The 20,660-nt window shown below is 39.6% G+C and overlaps 1 long non-coding RNA gene across 1 annotated transcript; it reads right to left on the bottom strand.

Moving 5' to 3' along the window:
• Positions 1 to 4,093: 4,093 nt before the first annotated feature.
• LOC113889017 lies at positions 4,094 to 17,233 on the bottom strand. Its single transcript, XR_003510138.1, has 3 exons — positions 17,193 to 17,233; positions 12,819 to 12,965; positions 4,094 to 4,674 (listed from the first exon to the last, which is right to left on the bottom strand). It is a non-coding gene; the product is annotated as an uncharacterized LOC113889017 (long non-coding RNA).
• Between the last annotated feature and the right edge of the window lie 3,427 nt (positions 17,234 to 20,660).

Below are 20,660 nucleotides of genomic sequence, written 5' to 3'. Positions count from 1 at the left end.
AATTACATGGACTGATTTTTTAATATTGTGCCAACCTTACTCTCCTTGGATACATCCCACTTGGTCATCATGTATTATTCCTTTTTTATATCTTACCAGGTTTAATTTGCAATTTTTTCTTTAATAGAAAAACTGAAATTTACTATAACAAACTACTCCCTAAAGAAATGAAATACTAAGCAACAATGTGGCAACTTTCTTATATCAGAACTATTCATCATCTTAAAATATGTGTGTGTTAGTTGCTTGCCGAGGTCCAGCCCGGCTGATCCAGGGAGTTCGAAGCGGGGACGGTGTCGGCGAGGATAAGGATACAATAGCTTCAATTAGATATTAATTAGAGATGTAAAGAGTAATAGAATGAGGATAGCTCAGTAGGAAAATTCAGTGGAGAAAAGAGGCTGAGTAGCTTGGTTTACGTGGGAGACCAATAAAACTTCAAGACAAGAAGCTTGCACCACTTACGTAGGCCACAGGCATCCTTCCGTTCTCCCAAAGGAGAGGAGACACTGAGGCCTCCCCAGTCGGATCTTAGAAGCCTAGGCATAATTAGTAAGCATGGCGGGTTCCGCGCTCCATATGGAGACTCAGCCAGAGTTTGAGAGAGAAAGTGACATGGGGAGACCAGTATTTCGAGAAACTGATCCCGATTCTCTATTTTCCAGGGTCTGTTTTTATACACTGAGGTGTTATACAAAAGTCATGTGGGGTCAGCAGTCCTGACTTTTATCAAAGTCAGGTGCTTCATACAAATGTATACAGAGGTCTTAGGGGTATTTACATCATCTTCTGGCCAGGGGGCCTGCTGACGATTTATGACCCTCTCCTTGTGACAGCGGTCAGTCAACCAGGACACTTATTTCTCCAGGGGTGATTATTCTTCAAAAAGACTCCACCTTCCGAAGGTACCAGATAAAGTTACATTCCTATAGGGTGAGGGTGTAGTGGGTTTTAATTAAGGAAAGAATTTACTTAGCCTAAGGTCTAACGTGATTAATATCAAAGGTTAATACTTATTTCTTCTATATATTCATTAATGTGTGTAAGGGCAGGGAATGTGGAGACTTAGCAACAAACATTGGCTCAACAAATGAAAAACCCTTCAGCAATACAATTTCTAATCAGCCCACTATACTTATACTAATGGTTTTCTAACTTTTCTAAGGAATCTGTTTTTAGAAGGTTTAAAGCATCTTGTGCCTCTCACGGTTGGGAGGCTGTGAGCAATCACATGTGGCCCGACAAGCCTGTCAGGCAGGCTAGAGAACCTTCAGAGGAGTTTGTAGGTTAAAACACCCTTGTCGCACCCAGGAGTTTTTGTTAACTGGAGCTCTAAGTTAACTCCTTCTCCAAACGAGGTGGTGGGGGACAGCCCCCCATAAAGTCAGAGGTGTAGGTGAGAGTACAAAGTAGTAAAGTAGACAGGCTCTGGTTATGGGGGTAGATGCTCGAGGATTTCCAGGGGGACTCCTGGGGCTCGATCCCGCCTTTGCGTATGTCGAGCCTCCTTCCTCATGACCTTTGCCACGGGCGGAGTGCCTCACGCTGGCCTCCAACAGTTGCTCAATCATGTCCGACTCTTTATGATCCTGCAGACTGTATCCCACCAAGCTCCTCCAACCATGGGGATTCTCCAGGCAAGAATACTGGAGTGGGTGGCCATTCTCTTCTCCAGGGGATCCTCCCAACCCAGGGATCAAACCTGCATCTCCTGCATTGCAGGTGGATTCCTTACCGTCTGAGCCACCAGGGAAGTGCATAAATGGTTTCTGGAAAAAGAGTTATTGTTGAAGACCAAGTATTAAAATCAGTATTACATACAATACTCAAAACCTTTTTTCATTCTACAACCTGGTTGATCACTTTTCTCTCCTCTGTCCCAGAACAGCCCACGCGTCAGCTATTGAAGCCTTTCCCTGGCTATGAGTGATGTTGAATGAGAGTTAAGGAAAGCCTTGTGATAAAAGGAGTCATAGCTATTGTAATTTTTATTTTTTTATTTTTATTTTTTTTATTCTTCCAATTTTATTTTATTTTTAAACTTTACATAATTGTATTAGTTTTGCCAAATATCAAAATGAATCCGCCACAGGTATACATGTGTTCCCCATCCCGAACCCTCCTCCCTCCTCCCTCCCCATACCATCCCTCTGGGCCGTCCCAGTGCACCAGCCCCAAGCATCCAGCATCATGCATCGAACCTGGACTGGCAACTCGTTTCCTACATGATATTTTACATGTTTCATTGCCATTCTCCCACATCTTCCCACCCTCTCCCTCTCCCACAGAGTCCATAAGACTGTTCTATACATCAGTGTCTCTTTTGCTGTCTCGTACACCGGGTTATTGTTACCATCTTTCTAAATTCCATATATATGCGTTAGTATACTGTATTTATGTTTTTCCTTCTGGCTTACTTCACTCTGTATAATAGGCTCCAGTTTCATCCACCTCATTAGAACTGATTCAAATGTATTCTTTTTAATGGCTGAGTAATACTCCATTGTGTATATGTACCACAGCTTTCTTATCCATTCATCTGCTGATGGACATCTAGGTTGCTTCCACGTCTTGGCTATTATAAACAGAGCTGCGATGAACATTGGGGTACACGTGTCTCTTTCCCTTCTGGTTTCCTCAGTGTGTATGCCCAGCAGTGGGGTTGCTGGATCATAAGGCAGTTCTATTTCCAGTTTTTTAAGGAATCTCCACACTGTTCTCCATAGTGGCTGTACTAGTTTGCATTCCCACCAACAGTGTAAGAGGGTTCCCTTTTCTCCACACCCTCTCCAGCATTTATTATTTGTAGACTTTTGGATCGCAGCCATTCTGACTGGTGTGAAATGGTACCTCATAGTGGTTTTGATTTGCATTTCTCTGATAATGAGTGATGTTGAGCATCTTTTCATGTGTTTGTTAGCCATCTGTGTGTCTTTTTTGGAGAAATGTCTATTTAGTTCTTTGGCCCATTTTTTGATTGGGTCGTTTATTTTTCTGGAGTTGAGCTGTAGGAGTTGCTTGTATATTTTTGAGATTAGTTGTTTGTATCCAAATTGGAAAAGAAGAAGTAAAACTCTCACTATTTGCAGATGACATGATCCTCTACATAGAAAACCCTAAAGACTCCACCAGAAAATTACTAGAAATAATCAATGACTACAGTAAAGTTGCAGGATATAAAATCAACACACAGAAATCCCTTGCATTCCTATACACTAATAATGAGAAAACAGAAAGAGAAATTAAGGAAACAATTCCATTCACCATTGCAACGGAAAGAATAAAATACTTAGGAATATATCTACCTAAAGAAACTAAAGACCTATATATAGAAAACTATAAAACACTGGTGAAAGAAATCAAAGAGGACACTAATAGATGGAGAAATATACCATGTTCATGGATTGGAAGAATCAATATAGTGAAAATGAGTATACTACCCAAAGCAATTTATAGATTCAACGCAATCCCTATCAAGCTATTGTAATTTTTAAAATAACTCTTCCACCACTGCACTTTACATTTTTCTTTTTAAAAGAAATTCTCATGAAGAACAGCCATCACTGAAATCAGAAAGACTGCTTTTATCATTGTAATTATAACAATATTAATTATGCAGTTTATTACTATATTAAATGTAGAGGGTTTCTACTTCAAGTAAACACAATAAAATGAAACGTACATCAGCATGTTAAGAGCCAACTATTCATATTTCAAAAGGATTCTCCAACTCAAAAAGGATCCACTGCAGCTTTTCTATAAATAAAAAAAATCCCCGTGGTTTTAAAAATAATTTTAAAATTGTAATTTACACATAATTTTCAGGAACTCTTCTATTATACAACACAATGCACAACTGTGCATGTATATAGATCATGCCATAAAGAAAAAGCTCATACAAATTTCCCATAAGTTATCTAATTAACTGTGACTATAAGAATGAACATAAACATTGGTTGCAATGCATAGAAAACCACTAGAAAAATTTATGCTCATACTGTTTACTGTTTACAATTCTATGTAAGGACTTTACATTGCTAGTTTCTAAAGTGAAAAGAACTTTAATATGCCCATTATGCCATTTCCTAATTACTAATTTTTTGCAAACTTTTCTTTATTAATGATAGAAACATAAACATTCAGTTTGCCTGGTAGAATCACAGAAAATTTGAATTAGTTAAGTAAAATTTGATGACCCATAGGTAATAAATACTGCACATTACCCACAGAATCCCAGTGTCAGAATTGTGTACTGTAGGCATCAGAGACACAGAAATCCAGGAATCTGGAGAGAATGAGGAGCTCCAAGTCATAACCTGGTGGAACTGTGGTTTGTGAGTGTCAGATTACTTTCAACTAACATGGATATCTTGAAAAGAGCTGTTAAGTTCTTAGAACAAGGGAATTTTGAGGTCATGGTATATTTCTTTTGAAACAATGGCCTTCTCCAACTTAGTTCTAGAATTCCTAAGTAGCTGATGTTAGGAATTCTTCTTTTCCCAAATTTACCTTGGGCTTGGTAACATGGAGTTCTTTCACCATTTGAATATAATGCTTCTTCCATACACCCTGCTCATAGGGAGCTGGGGAGACATTGATATACCAGTTAAACCATAAACATTTTAGCATCCAGAGGTGATCCAGTTCAGTTAAATTCTTCCAATGCCAGCTCACCTGGAGAAACAATGTAAAAAACTATTCAGGTTACATGTCCACTTTCTCTAGGTTTTGAGCCGTCACCCTGGTACTGAGAGAACTTCTTTATTTTTTTTTCTGGAGTGGGTTGCCATGCCCTCCTCCAAGGGATCTTCCTGACCCAGGGATCGAATCCACTTCTCTGCATTGCAGGCAGGTTCTTTACCACTGAGCCACTGGGGAAGTGGATTCATGGATTCATTCATGAATGAATCAGAGCAAACATAATTTTAACTTGATAAACCAGGCCTGGAATTCACAAGTAGTTTCTTTTTGGTCCTTTTTTTCCAAATCACAACCAAGTTACCTCTTACCTGAAGTGCTTCCTAACAAGGCAGGAAGATTTTTTTTTAATTGGAGGATAATTACAACATTATGATGGTTTTGCCATACATTGGCCATAGGTATACATGTGTCCCCTCCAACCTGAACACCACTTCCACCTCCCTCCCCATCCCATCCCTCCAGGTTCTCACAGAGCACTGGCTTTAGGTACCCCTTTTTCTTTTCTTTTCTTTTTTTAAATGTTAATTCAGACAGAATCCAAGTCAACTAATATTTATTGAGCACCTATTAACCATCCTCGTCACAACCTGAAGGGTAGTATAATTAATATTCTCCCCTTGCAAATGGGGAAACTAAGCTTCAGATAAGACTTCGGAACTTCCTAAAGATCTCTGGCTATGCCAAAGCCTTTGACTGTGTGGATCACAACGAACTGTGGAAAATTCTGAAAGAGATGGGAATACCAGACCACCTGACCTGCCTCTTGAGAAACCTGTATGCAGGTCAGGAAGCAACAGTTAGAACTGGACATGGAAAAACAGACTGGTTCCAAATAGGAAAAGGAGTACATCAAGGCTGTATATTGTCACCCAGCTTATTAACTTATATGCAGAGTACATCATGAGAAATGCTGGGCTGGAGAAAGCACAAGCTGGAATCAAGATTGCTGGGAGAAATATAAATGACCTCAGATATGCAGGTGACACCACCCTTATGGCAGAAAGTCAAGAAGAACTAAAGAGCCTCTTGATGAAAGAGGAGAGTGAAAAAGTTGGCTTAAAGCTCAACATTCAGAAAACGAAGATCATGGCATCCGGTCCCATCACTTCATGGCAAAATAGATGGAGAAACAGTGGCTGACTATTTTTCTGGGCTCCAAAATCACTGCAGATGATGATTGAAGCCATGAAATTAAAAGATGCTTACTCCTTCGAAGGAAAGTTATGACCAACTTAGACAGCATATTAAAAAGAAGAGACGTTACTTTGCCAACAAAGGTCTGTCTAGCCAAGGCTATGGTTTCTCCAGTAGTCATGTATGGATGTGAGAGTTGGACTATAAAGAAAGCTGAGCGCCAAAGAATTGATGCTTTTGAACTGTGGTGTTCGAGAAGACTCTTAAAAGTGCCTTGGACAGCAAGGAGATCCAACCAGTCCATCCTAAAGGAGATCAGTCCTGGGTGTTTATTGGAGGGACAGATGTTGAAGCTGAAACTCCATTACTTTGGCCACCTGATGCGAAGAGCTGACTCATTTGAAAAGACCCTGATGTTGGGAAAGAATGAAGGCAGGAGGAGAAGGGGACAACAGAGGATGAGATGGTTGGATGGCATCACCAACTCAATGGACGCGAGTTTGGGTAAACTCCAGGAGTTGGTGATGGACAGGGAGGCCTGGTGTGCTGCGATTCATGGGGTCACAAGAGTCAGACACGACTGAGTGACTGAACTGAATTGAACTGAAGGATCTCTGGGAGTCTGCATATGAACGTTGTGTGAAGGCTACAGAAACTCCAGTTGGCACATTGCTCATTTTTTTCATGATATGCTTCTGTTTTCCCTACATGCTTATGATTTACCTAAATATATAAAGGGAACACAATGACTAATACTATATTGATGTGTCCTAAATAGCCTTTAAGATTCAATGAAGCATTAAGTATTTGTCGTGGGGACTTCCCTGGTGGTCTAGTGGCTAAGATTCTATGCTTTCAGTGCAGGGGGCCAGGGTTTGATCCCTAGTTAGGGAACTGGATTCTACGTGCTGCAACTGACACTTGGTGCAGCCAAATTAATACATTTTTTAAAAAGTATTCTGTACATTCCACTTTCATAGCATTATGGTCAATCCTACATATCCAGAAAATGGTGGAGGTGACCCTATTATGTGTAGTAGTTTTTAAAATAATTTATTCCAGGTTTTAAATAAGTCTTAGTAGAAACTAGAGTCAAGTCCATATATAAAGTTCAGACTAGGCATTCCATATCTCTTAACATGAATTGCAGAGATGGTAACTAGTCTTCACATTCATTTCATCTTTGGAAAACTGGCCTCTTTTTCAAGGTTAACTCAATAATAAATAATGTTTGAGTGCCCCCAAAAGGAGCAGAACACTCTGTAATGGAACTCACTACCCATCCATCTGTTTATCTATCTGTCCGTCTTCCTCCCTCCTTCCATCCATTGTGTACGGAGTTTCAAAGTTACCCAAACTCACGTCCATTGAGTTGGTGATGCCATCCAACCATCTCATCCTCTGTTGTCCCCTTCTCCTCCTGCCTTCAATCTTTCCCAACATCAGGGTCTTTTCAAATGAGTCAGCTCTTCGCATCAGGTGGCCAGTGTGTTATGTCCAGGATTATTTTATGAGCTGAAGATAAGACATGTAGGGGAGAGGGAAGCAGAGGTGGGGCACAAATGGGAGAAACAGTAGGTTCAGGATCTAGATGGAGGAAAAGGCTTAGAGGATCTTACACAACACTGCAGGCAGAAACAGAGATCACAACCACTTTGTGCAACCCAGAATGAAACTGCACTGCCCTTAATCCTCATATGGTTAGTTAATTCAATCAAGATGTGGGGTTTGGGAGGGAGGGGATGGGGAGAAAGTTTTTCTCAACTCTCATTCTTTTCCTCTTTTGACTTAGATCGGGTTTAGACCTGGGTAGTTACGTTGGGGTTCCCCCCCTGCACTGGGGATAGATAAAATTTTGCTTTGTTTTTGATTTTTGCTGCTTTTTGTTTGTTTAAAACTAAACAGGAATGAGGAAAGTTGAGGGTGGGGAAGCTCTTTCAAAACTGTAAGACAACCACCACCACATTTTCAAACAGCTCAAAGCTCATCTTGGTGCAATGACTTTATTGTTTACTTTAAATCTAGCTAAAGAACAATTGCCTCACAGTCAGTTCTGGGAAATAAAATAAAATGTTGAAATCTACCAAGATTGACATATGGTACACATAGATGATAAGATTATCTATTTCGTATCACATCTCCCTGGAATGATAACATTCTCATTGTGAAAAACATGGAAAATTCTGAGAAACCTGAAGAAAAACAATACCCAGAACCCTGTCAATCAGAGATGACCAAACATTATCAACAAGCTGGTAGAGTTATTTTCCTTTCTGTTTTTCAGGTATATATGAAAGCAAAATTGGGAAACTGCATGCAATTTAAAATCATGCTTTCTTCATTTTATACATAATAAGCATCTCTGTTCTTCCAAAACATGTTTTCTAATGACTGCCTAATAATTCTTTATATGGCAGAATGATACTCTATTACTGGGCATTTAAAACACTATGTTTTTTTAAAAAACAAATTGTTTCAATTTTAGAATAATATGTGTACATCAATACTAAATTCAAAGATACCAAGGGGCACACTGTAAAAAAAGTAAAAAAAAAAAAAAAAAAAGCCTCTCTCATCCTTGTCATATAGCCACTCATTTCCCTCTGTGAATGTAACCATTGTTACTGGCTTCTTGTGTGCCATTCCAGAAGAGCAACAAATATGGATACATTCTTTTATTCTTCCAAAGTGGTAGGATAATTCTGCACCTTTGTTGTTTTATTGATGATATATTGAGGAGATAGTTGCAACCAGTCTGCTATTAGCAGACATTTCCATTGTTTCCAACCTTTTGCTACTACAAACAATGATGCAATATTCTTATATAGACATACATTTTGCATGTGTTGAAGTATACCCATCAGACAAATTCCAAGAAGTGAAACTACTGGCCAAAGGTAATCTTGGGTTTTTTTTTTTTTCTAATTTTATTTTATTTTTAAACTTTACATAATTGTATTAGTTTTGCCAAATATCAAAATGAATCCGCCACAGGTATACATGTGTTCCCCATCCCGAACCCTCCTCCCTCCTCCCTCCTCATACCATCCCTCTGGGCCGTCCCAGTGCACCAGCCCCAAGCATCCAGCATCGTGCATCGAACCTGGACTGGCAACTCGTTTCCTACATGATATTTTACATGTTTCAATGCCATTCTCCCAAATCTTCTCACCCTCTCCCTCTCCCACAGAGTCCATAAGACTGTTCTATACATCAGTGTCTCTTTTGCTGTCTCGTACACCGGGTTATTGTTACCATCTTTCTAAATTCCATATATATGCGTTAGTATACTGTATTTATGTTTTTCCTTCTGGCTTACTTCACTCTGTATAATAGGCTCCGGTTTCATCCACCTCATTAGAACTGATTCAAATGTATTCTTTTTAATGGCTGAGTAATACTCCATTGTGTATATGTACCACAGCTTTCTTATCCATTCATCTGCTGATGGACATCTAGGTTGTTTCCATGTCTTGGCTATTATAAACAGTGCTGCGATGAACATTGGGGTACACGTGTCTCTTTCCCTTCTGGTTTCCTCAGTGTGTATGCGCAGCAGTGGGATTGCTGGATCATAAGGCAGTTCTATTTCCAGTTTTTAAAGGAATCTCCACACTGTTCTCCATAGTGGCTGTACTAGTTTGCGTTCCCACCAACAGTGTAAGAGGGTTCCCTTTTCTCCACACCCTCTCCAGCATTTATTATTTGTAGACTTTTGGATCGCAGCCATTCTGACTGGTGTGAAATGGTACCTCATAGTGGTTTTGATTTGCATTTCTCTGATAATGAGTGATATTGAGCATCTTTTCATGTGTTTGTTAGCCATCTGTATGTCTTCTTTGGAGAAATGTCTATTTAGTTCTTTGGCCCATTTTTTGATTGGGTCGTTTATTTTTCTGGAGTTGAGCTGTAGGAGTTGCTTGTATATTTTTGAGATTAGTTGTTTGTCAGTTGCTTCATTTGCTATTATTTTCTCCCATTCTGAAGGCTGTCTTTTCACCTTGCTAATAGTTTCCTTTGATGTGCAGAAGCTTTTAAGGTTAATTAGGTCCCATTTGTTTATTTTTGCTTTTATTTCCAATATTCTGGGAGGTGGGTCATAGAGGATCCTGCTGTGATGTATGTCGGAGAGTGTTTTGCCTATGTTCTCCTCTAGGAGTTTTATAGTTTCTGGTCTTACGTTTAGATCTTTAATCCATTTTGAGTTTGTTTTTGTGTATGGTGTTAGAAAGTGGTCTAGTTTCATTCTTTTACAAGTGGTTGACCAGATTTCCCAGCACCACTTGTTAAAGAGATTGTCTTTAATCCATTGTATATTCTTGTCTCCTTTGTCAAAGATAAGGTGTCCATATGTGCGTGGATTTATCTCTGGGCTTTCTATTTTATTCCATTGATCAATATTTCTGTCTTTGTGCCAGTACCATACTGTCTTGATAACTGTGGCTTTGTAGTAGAGCCTGAAGTCAGGTAGGTTGATACCTCCAGTTCCATTCTTCTTTCTCAAGATCGCTTTGGCTATTCGAGGTTTTTTGTATTTCCATACAAATTGTGAAATTATTTGTTCTAGCTCTGTGAAGAATACTGTTGGTAGCTTGATAGGGATTGCATTGAATCTATAAATTGCTTTGGGTAGTATACTCATTTTCACTATATTGATTCTTCCAATCCATGAACATGGTATATTTCTCCATCTATTAGTGTCCTCTTTGATTTCTTTCACCAGTGTTTTATAGTTTTCTATATATAGGTCTTTAGTTTCTTTAGGTAGATACATTCCTAAGTATTTTATTCTTTCCATTGCAATGGTGAATGGAGTTGTTTCCTTAATTTCTCTTTCTGTTTTCTCATTATTAGTGTATAGGAATGCAAGGGATTTCTGTGTGTTGATTTTATATCCTGCAACTTTACTATAGTCATTGATTATTTCTAGTAATTTTCTGGTGGAGTCTTTAGGGTTTTCTATGTAGAGGATCATGTCATCTGCAAATAGTGAGAGTTTTACTTCTTCTTTTCCAATTTGGATTCCTTTTATTTCTTTTTCTGCTCTGATTGCTGTGGCCAAAACTTCCAAAACTATGTTGAATAGTAATGGTGAAAGTGGGAACCCTTGTCTTGTTCCTGACTTTAGAGGAAATGCTTTCAATTTTTCACCATTGAGGATAATGTTTGCTGTGGGTTTGTCATATATAGCTTTTATTATGTTGAGGTATGTTCCTTCTATTCCTGCTTTCTTTAAGTTTTTAGCCATGTCTCATGGCTTGCAGGATCTCAGTTCCCCAACCAGAGATCAAACTCACATCCTTGGTAGTGAAAGCCACTGGATCGCCAGGGAATGTCCAGGAATCTTTATTTAAAAATTGGGTACTACCAAATTGCTCTCCTGGGTGTTTGCATCAATTTATCTATGAAGGTGCAACACATGAAGGTGCTTGTTTCCCCACACCCCTAACAATATAAAATGTTATCATTAAAAAAGAAACTAAATTCATCTGAGTCACAAACGATGGCATGAAAATGAGGCTAAGCATTTTATCTATTTTCAAAACATCTGCTTTTCTTTCTGTGAACTACTTGCTCACTTCCTTTGCTCATTTTTCTGCTAGGCTTTGCTTTTTTTTTCTTCTTAATGTAGATTTATAGTCGTTCTTTAAAAAATAAGAAAATTACCCCTTTGCTGGCAACATGTTTTTCCCCAGATTATTTTAATTTTGGGGGGCCACACTGCAGCAGCTTGTGGATTCATAGTCTCCCGGCCAGGGGCTGAACCTGAGCCCTAATCAGTGAAAGCACTGAGTCCTAACCACTCCCAGGGAGCTCCCTCCTGTTTACTGTCTGTATTTATTTACAGTTTTCTTCTCGATGGAGAAAATTTTAACTTTTATAATCACAACTTAAAATCTTGCTTTCTTTATTTATAAAGCATATATAATATATATACAAAATATATAAAATAAATAAAGATTTTAAGTTATACATTTTCTCTTGAGGCTCTGAATATTATAGATTACTCACAAAGTCTTCCTTCCCTAGATTTCCTTTAATTACATTTTTTTCCCCTTTAGTCATGCCTGGGGGCTTACAGGATCTTAGTTCCCCAAACAGGGATTGAACTTCTGCCCTCAGCAGTGAAAAAGCAGAGACTTAACCACTGGACCAGGGAATTCCCTCCTTTGAGTAGGGAATGGTTTTCCATAATTTCATATCAATCTTTTATCCTTCTAGAATTTTTTTCCAGATACTGCCCAATTGTCCCAGCACCAATTATTAAATACATCATCTATCTTACTGCTTTCATTTTCTTAATTTTTTTTCATTTTCTTAATTTTAAAAACTAAAGTTACCCTGTGAATGCACAGTAACAGGGAATTTCTGGTCTTTCTAGACTATGAAAAGAAATCAACAAAATGACTATCAATTTTATATCTTAAAAAATATACTTGAATACACCGTGAAATTATTTGTAAGAAAATAATGGTCAGATGCTTTTCCAACCTGTGAGCACATTTGCCCACTCTGAACTCCTTTAGTCTCACATGCTTCTGTATTTATCACATTAGCACCTTATTTCATGCTTTTCTATTTATGAATGGCCTGCACTCTACACTCTTAAGTTTTACTATGGTCCTCTGCTGTGCAATATAAGGCTATTCTGATGATGAACCATTATATACATGTGTATATATTTCCCCAACTGGCTAATACTATTTTACGGACACTTAGCAATGGCTTACTTTTTCTCTCCTGTGAGCACTAAGTGCACAGCCAGACACAAAGAGATGGGGCCAATCCAAACTGTGCAAACAAAATGCGGTGAGCATCTTGTCGGTGCTCGGTTTTGTATGCATGCTTTCTTTTTTCCCTCAAGGTTCAGTGTTTTCTAGGCTGTCTTTACAAAACACCGAACCCTGCTTCTTTATCTGTGCCTGTGCACAGTGACAAAGGCTTTGGGGGTCCAGGAAAGAAAAGATGTATAAAGATAACACCTTTGGGAGCTTGGTCATAAAATCCAGAGCTTCTGCTGGAATTTTCTCCTGAAGCTTTCAACAGCAGAACTTTTGCTGTGACAGGGAGCAGCGTTCTAACAGGACTGTCAGGATTCTTCTCCTCTGAGTGTCCATCCATTTGTCAAACTGGAAAAAAAAAAAAAAAAGCAAAGCAAAGCAAAAAAAAAAAAAAGCTCCAGGTTTAGTCTGACACCAGAGACGCATTATGAAAGAGATAAAGAACTGCATAGAAAGTGAGTTTAGTAACTTATTCTTAACAAATTGCATGCATTTCTTTCCCTAACAAGTACACCCCATGTTTTGCCACCTACCTGTTCTTTCTCACATGTGTGTGTGTGAGCCCAAGCAAGGCCGGTGTGGACATAGACATGCACTTGACCTCAAAACTTGGAGTTACAGAAAAATTTGGGAGCTGGTCATAGTCGTAAACTGAGAATATATACAGACTTGTAAAATGTAGATCTTTAACTTCTGATGGGGCTATATCCCAATTAATCCATCATAAGTTGAAAGTATCATAAATTAAAAATGCACATAATACACTTAACCTACCAAACATTCTAGCTTAGCCCAGTCTACCTTAACGTGCTCAGAACGCTTACATGAACCCTGATGATCCTTGCTGTTGTTTAGTCGCTCAGTCATGTCCAGCTGTTTTGCGACCCCATAGACTGTAGCTCAGCAGGCTCCTGTGTCCATGGGATTCTCCAGGCAAGAATACTGGAGTGGGTTGCCGTGCCCTCCTCCATGGGATCTTCCTGACCCAGGAATCAAACCTGAGTCTCTGCATTGACAGAGGTATTCTTTATCACTGAGCCACCAGGGAAGCCCTCACATGAACCTACAGTTGGGCAAAATCATCTACCACAAAGCCTATTTTAGAAGAAAGCGTTGACTAGTTCATGTAATTTATTGACTACTACACCTGGAGAAGGGAATGGCAACCCACTGCAGTATTCTTGCCTGGAGAGTTCCATAGACAGAGGAGCCTGGTGGGCTACAGGCCATGGGGTTGCACAGAGTTGGACATGACTGACACAACTTAGCATGTATACAAGCACACTGAATGTGAAACCAGAATGGCTGTCTGGGTACTGATGGTTTTAAGTGTATTTGGCCTGTACTCTTGTGACCGAGTGGCTGACTGGGAGCTGTGGCTCAGTGGCTGCCCAGAACCATAAATAAGTATCCTACTGCACATGGCTAGCCACCCCTCCCCAAAAAAACCCAAATACAAAATTTTAAATATGGTATCCACTGAACGTCTATCACTTTTGCATCACTGTAAAGCCAAAAAGTTGCTAAGCCAAAGCATCTTAAGCCACGGACTGTCTGTACAACCATAAGAGAAGACACCTGGGCAGTCAGTCTTCACCCATAGTTTACATCAGCTCATTAGTGATTAAAACTCCAGGACCAGAAACAAACCTTTGCATTCACAATTAGAGATAAGGCAATACAAGCAAATATCTCTGAGAAGGGGGAGTATATGGGGTTAAAGTCCTGTGTGTGTGTGTGTGTTCTCAGTCACTCACTCTTGTCTGACTCTTTGCTGAGCCGGCTAGGCTCCTCTGTCCATGGAATTTTCCAGGCAAGAATACTGGGATGAGGTGCCATTTCCTATTCCAAGGGATCTTCCCGACCCAGGGATCGAACTTGTGCCTTTTGGGTCTCCTGCATTGGCAGGTGGATTCTTTACCACTAGCACCACCTGGGAAGGTCCAGTTAAAGTCCTGCTGCTGCTGCTGCTAAGTCGCTTCAGTCGTGTCTGACTCTGTGCGACCCCATAGATGGCTGCCCACCAGGCTCCCCTTGGATTCTCCAGGCAAGAACACTGGAGTGGGTTGCCATTTCCTTCTCCAATGCATGAAGGTGAAAAAAGAAAGTGAAGTCACTCAGTTGTGTCTGACTCTTAGTGACCCCATGGACTGCAGCTTACCAGGCTCCTCAGCCCATGGGATTTTCCAGGCAAGAGTACTGGAGTGGGGTGCCATTGCCTTCTCCGAGTTAAAGTCCTACTAATATGTAAATGATTGATATGATTGGAAAGGAAAAGTTGATAGGAGGGCCTGGAAAAAAAAAAAAGAGTGCCAGAGACAGGAAGTACATGCCAAAGCAATCTGGGGCATACCAAACAAACGCTTGGGTTACTTCACAATTTTCCCCAGTGATGACCCCAAACCAGTCCCAAGATTAGTGACTCATCAAAGATGAGAGCGTGAGAGCTGGCCAAAATCAAAAGAAAGGTTCTTATGGGAACAGCTAGCAGCAGAAGGAGCTGTTATCAGAGTCTAAACCTCTGTTTTTCTTCTTTAGTCCATTAGAGAAGAGAAAACAGGAAAGTTTGGGGCTACTTGTATTTTATACACTATTGCATTTCATCAATAGATATTTTCTAGTTAGTATAAAGTAATCAGAATTTTATAATACTTTAGTTTTAATCATAAAATACATTGACCACCTAAAAAGGCATGAAAGTGGAAGTGAAGGCATTTCCAACTCTTTGCGACCCCATGGACTGTAGCCTATCAGGCGTCTCTGTCCATGGGATTTTCCAGGCAAGAGTGCTGGAGTGGATTGCCATTTCCTTCTCCAGGGGATCTTCCCGACCCAGGAATCGAACCTGGGTTTCCCACATTACAGGCAGACGCTTTTACCATCTGAGCCACCAGGGAAGCCCTTTAAAAAAAAAAATGGCATAAAAGGAAAAATGTATTTTAAGCCTTATGACAAGTCAACTTCTTTGTAATCATAGGATCTATTTTTTTTAATTAGTTGGAGTACTTCTTGATTAAAACCTTCCTTGGAAGTCCAGTGGTTAAGAATCTGCCAGTGCAGTGGACATGGGTTCCATCCCTGGTCTGGGATGATTCCACCTGCTGCAAGGCAAGTAAGCCTGAGAGCCACAACTCCTGAGCCCACATGCCACAGCCCCTGAAGCACAAGCACCCTAGAGCCTGTGCTCTGCAACCAGAGAAGCCACTGCAGTAGGAAGACTGCGTCCTGCAAGTAGGGAGGAGTGGTCCCATGCTCATGACAACTAGGGAAAGCCTGCACACAGCAACGAAGACGCAGCTCAACCATAAACAAATAAATAAAAAGAATCTGCCTTCCAATGCAAGGGACTAGGGTTGATAACCTGCTCGGGGAACTAAGAGCCCACATGCCACAACTGGAGAAAGCCTGTGTTGCAACAAAGACCCAGTGCAGCCAAACCAAAGATTTTTAAATAAAACAAAAACTATTCACTGTTACCAGATCTTTTCAGCGCTCATCAATCTCACTTTGGACACTATCATTCAAGGGGGAGGGGGGACTCTCAAATGAAAAAAAAAGAAAAAAAAAACATCAGAAATCTTAATTTACAAATAAGTGAATAAAGTGTATTCATGTATGAATGTTCCCAGATTTCCTCTCCGCCTGTTTCTGCACAGTCCATATTTCTAACTAACATAATATGAGACTTCTTTCCTTTGGGGATGGGTTATTAGAATGATAGAGAAGCCAGACCAGAGTGGTGAGGGCCAGGGGAAGGACCAGCCCACGATGCTGCGGTGATCTCTAAAGCAAGGAGCCAGTGGGGGGCATATGGAGACAGGAGAGCTGCAGGGTTTTGGCGTGTAGGCAGTCTGTGGAGGTTCAGACTGTAACTGCCTTTCCAGCAGTTATACAGTGTGAGAGAACTGGGGAATGAAGAAAGGGGATCTGGTAGGTAGTGTTATGAGTTCTGAATTGGATCCCCTGTGATTTTTCTTTGAGAGACAACATGAAAATTGGTATTCATCTTTAAAATTACTTTGGGCAGTGCTACGTGCTACTCTGTAGAAACTGAGCTATGTGGGGACCCAGGATGATGAGGGAAGAAATGTTTATGGGATATAATTATCACTACAGTAAATCAGAAATAACCCCAAATGCCTCACAATAGTGAATCAGCTCAGCAACATGATAAGAGAAAATACGGCATTAAGGATGCATGGGGGCTTTGGGAGTGAGGCCATTCAGAGTCACATTGATTGAATAATTATATCGAAATTTAGAGTTACTGGGAAGATTAAAGAAATGAAAATATGTATAAAATTCCTAAAAGAGTGTATGACTCATTGTACTCATGGTAGCTAATTTTATAAACGGTGGTCCCCAAACTTTTTGGCACCAGGGATCAGTTTCATAGAAGAGAAGTTTTCCATGGACGGGGGGAACAGGCAGGTAGGGATGGCTTCGGGGTGATTCAAGCGCATTGCATTTTATTGTAGTTCAGTCACTCAGTCATTCTGACTCTGCAACTCCATGGGCTGCAGCATGCCAGACTTCCCTGTCCTTCGCCATCTGCTGGAGCTGGCTCACACTCACCTCCATTGGGTCAGTGATGTTTTCCTACCCTCTGGTCCTCTGTCGTCCCCCTCTCCTCCTGCCTTTAATCTTTCCCAGCATCAGTCTTTTCTAATGAGTCGGCTCTTCACATCTGGTGGCCCAAGTATGGAGTTTCAGCTTCAGCATCAGTCCTTCCAATGAATAATCAGGACTGACTTCCTTTAGGATTGACTGGTTTGATCTCCTTGCAGTTCAAGGGACTCTCAAGAGTCTTCTCCGACACCACAGTTCAAAAGCATCCATTCTTCATCACTCAGCCTTCTTTATGGTTCAACTCTCGCATCCATACATGACTCCTGGAAAAACTACAGCATTACATTTATTGTGCACTTTATTTCTAATGTGATGCCACTGCTGATCTGATGAGAGGTACCAATGGGTCTGTGGCCCAGAGGTTGGGGGCCCCTGTTAGAAAATATCATAGTGATGTTAAAAATAATAAGCATGAGGGGTAAATCATTAGATATACAATAATTAAATTACAAAGCATAAAGTTACCATGTTTGTACATTAACAAGGACAGGAAGCACATTTGCAAGGATTGAGGTCAGCTCAATTATTGTCATGGATGCCCAAAAGAAGAGAACAGGCTCAGATTGAAGAACAGTGATTTAGAATTAATATAAAAGAACATTAGGATTATAAAGCGCTGAAGAAATCTATAAAAGAAAACATTCAAACCTTTTCCTCTAGAGATTAAAAAGATAATTACATTGGTTTCTCATCTATTTCTCTGATTATAACAGTCAAAGATAATTTATATTTGGCTTTGATAGGTGTTCTTGCCTTGGGGGTTTCCCCTTTCTAATTGTGTTTATTTAGTCTAATAGAAAACGAATTTGCATTCCTTGAATTTCTACCAGTTGAAGGTGGGTAGATGACTGAGAAGAATGCTTAACAGCTGGGGGAAATCCCCTTGGAATTTAAAAGGTGCTGGGAATAATCCAAAAAGTAGATAATCCATGGAAGAATTAACTCTACATGAATTTGGTAATCGCCCAGTATCCTTCTCTTTTTTAAAAAAATTTCTAAATTGAAGCATTGTTATTTTACAATCTTTTAGGTATCTAGCATATTGATTTATATATGTATACACACACACACACACACACACACACATTCTGTTTTAGATTCTTTTCCACTGTAGGTTATAATAAGATATTGGATATAGTTCCTTGTGCTATACAGCAGGTTCCTGGGTTGTTGTTTTGTTTTTTTTTTCAAATCTATTATATATATATATACATACATATATATATATATATATATATATATATATATAGTAGTATATATATCTGTCCCACATCACTTGCTTCAGCTCTTCAAGAAAAAAGAGCCATACCATCACAGCCAGGGATCTAATGTGTGAGGTAGGGGAGCAGCTAAGACCGTTTTCTTATCCTAGTACCATGTGTGATACCTCATTTTACAGTTAGTTCCTTTTTAATATTAATATCATATAATTACTATACGACATTGTGCTACATTATTTTATGCTATACTATCTTATATGCCCATCACTGGTGACTCAGTGGAAAAGAATACATCTGCCAAGCAGGAGACAGGGGGTCAATCCCTGGGTCAGGAAGATCCCTTGAAGAAGGAAATGGCAACTGGCTCCAGTATTCTTGCTTGGGAAATCACATGGACAGAGGAGCCTGGTGGGTTTACAGTCCACGGGGTCGCAAAAGATTCAGACATGACTTAGTTACTAAACAGCAACAATACTATCTTATATCATATCATAATTATATTTTATAGTTACTTTTAATACCTTTCGAGATTTCTTGACAATAAGATTGTGAAAATCCCATTTTCAGAGTAGTTGTTACAAGGATTCTTGCTGCACTTTCAAGATGTGAGGACCATTGCTAGGGCATCAGCGCCACTCATCGCACACCAAATGGCAAGGAAAGGAAAGTTCTCAGGCAGTGAGGTCAAGATGAAGGAAGAGGCTGTTATTTTTTTTTTTTTTTTTTTTTGCTTTTTGGTTATATTATCCTGGGCTTCACTGGTGGCTCAGCTGGTAAAGAATCTGTCTGCAATGCAGGAGACCTGGGTTTGATCCCTGGGTTGGGAAGATCCCCTGGAGAAGGAAATGGCAACCCACTCCAATATTCTTGCTTGGAAAATCCCATGGACAGAGAAACTTGGCAGGCTATAGTTCATGGGGTTGCAAAAGAGTCAGTCACGACTGAGCATGCACACATGGCTAAATATAAAATACTTTTTGGATTGTCTATCATTGAATAGGTTTCACATTACATCTTGCCCTTTACTATCCAGATTGTTTTTATTTTTTTTTATTTATTTATTTTTTTTTAATTTTATTTTATTTTTAAACTTTACATAATTGTATTAGTTTTGCCAAATATCAAAATGAATCCGCCACAGGCATACAATTGTTTTTAAAAGTGACTTTACTTCTAATATGAGATTGAGCTTTAAAGCCAATACTTGACTCATACAATGAAAATCCCAAGTAATGCTAAGTTTAAAAATCAGTATCCTTGGGCTTCCCTGGTGGCTCAGTGGTAAAGAATCTACCTGCCAACGCAGGTAACATGGGTTTGATCCCTGATCTGGGAAGATCCTACATGCAGCGGAGCAACTAAGCCCGTGTGCCACAACTACTGAGCCTGTGTTGATCCCATGCACCACAACTTAAACGAGAAGGCTCTAGAGCCCAGTCTCTGCAACAAGAGACGCCCTGGCAATGAGAAGCTTGCACACCACAATTATAGAAAAGCCTGTGCAGCGAGGAAGACTCAGCACAGCCATAAATAAAGGAAAATTAAAAACAACAACAAAAAAAAACCTGTATGCTTACTTACTTCTCTCCTTTCTTTTTTTTATTGAAAATGCATTCCTTATGCTATCAATCTGTTATGTTGTTCATAAAACACACAGACAAATAAAGCCTAAACCTAAACTGGAGAGAGAAAACTGAATAAAAATAAACTGGAAATATCCCCTTCAAACTTAATTCCTGTGGCTTTCATGGAGCTGTAAAGGTTACCATATAATCTAGTGGATTTATGGAATAAGTTTGTTGTTGGGCAAAAGAGAAAAACCAGTGAGTACCATTTATTCATTTAGAAAATATTTATTAAATGCCTGATAGCATCAAGCAATGTACAACAAGGAGCATGGTAAAACCATGCCTGACCCTATAGTTTGGCTGATTGGAGTAGAGAGATAATTAGTGATCTTTGCAAATATCAGTGACCTTTGAAATATAGGCTTCTATTAGTTATGGTAAAAGAAAATAATTAACAAGATCTTTTTAAAAGTTTGAAGACCTTGAATTTTATCCAGGGTGATATTAAAAATGTTTAACAACTGGCAATGCTATCAACCAATCAAAATCAGCAGAGGCTGCTCAGCCATACCAATGAATTCTGCCTGAATATTAGCCCTGGTTATATTAATTTAGGGATTTACATT

Source organism: Bos indicus x Bos taurus, unplaced genomic scaffold, assembly GCF_003369695.1.
Source record: "Bos indicus x Bos taurus breed Angus x Brahman F1 hybrid unplaced genomic scaffold, Bos_hybrid_MaternalHap_v2.0 tig00003423_arrow_arrow_obj, whole genome shotgun sequence".
Lineage (NCBI taxonomy): Eukaryota > Metazoa > Chordata > Mammalia > Artiodactyla > Bovidae > Bos > Bos indicus x Bos taurus.
This window is presented reverse-complemented; position numbering and strand designations above follow the sequence as displayed.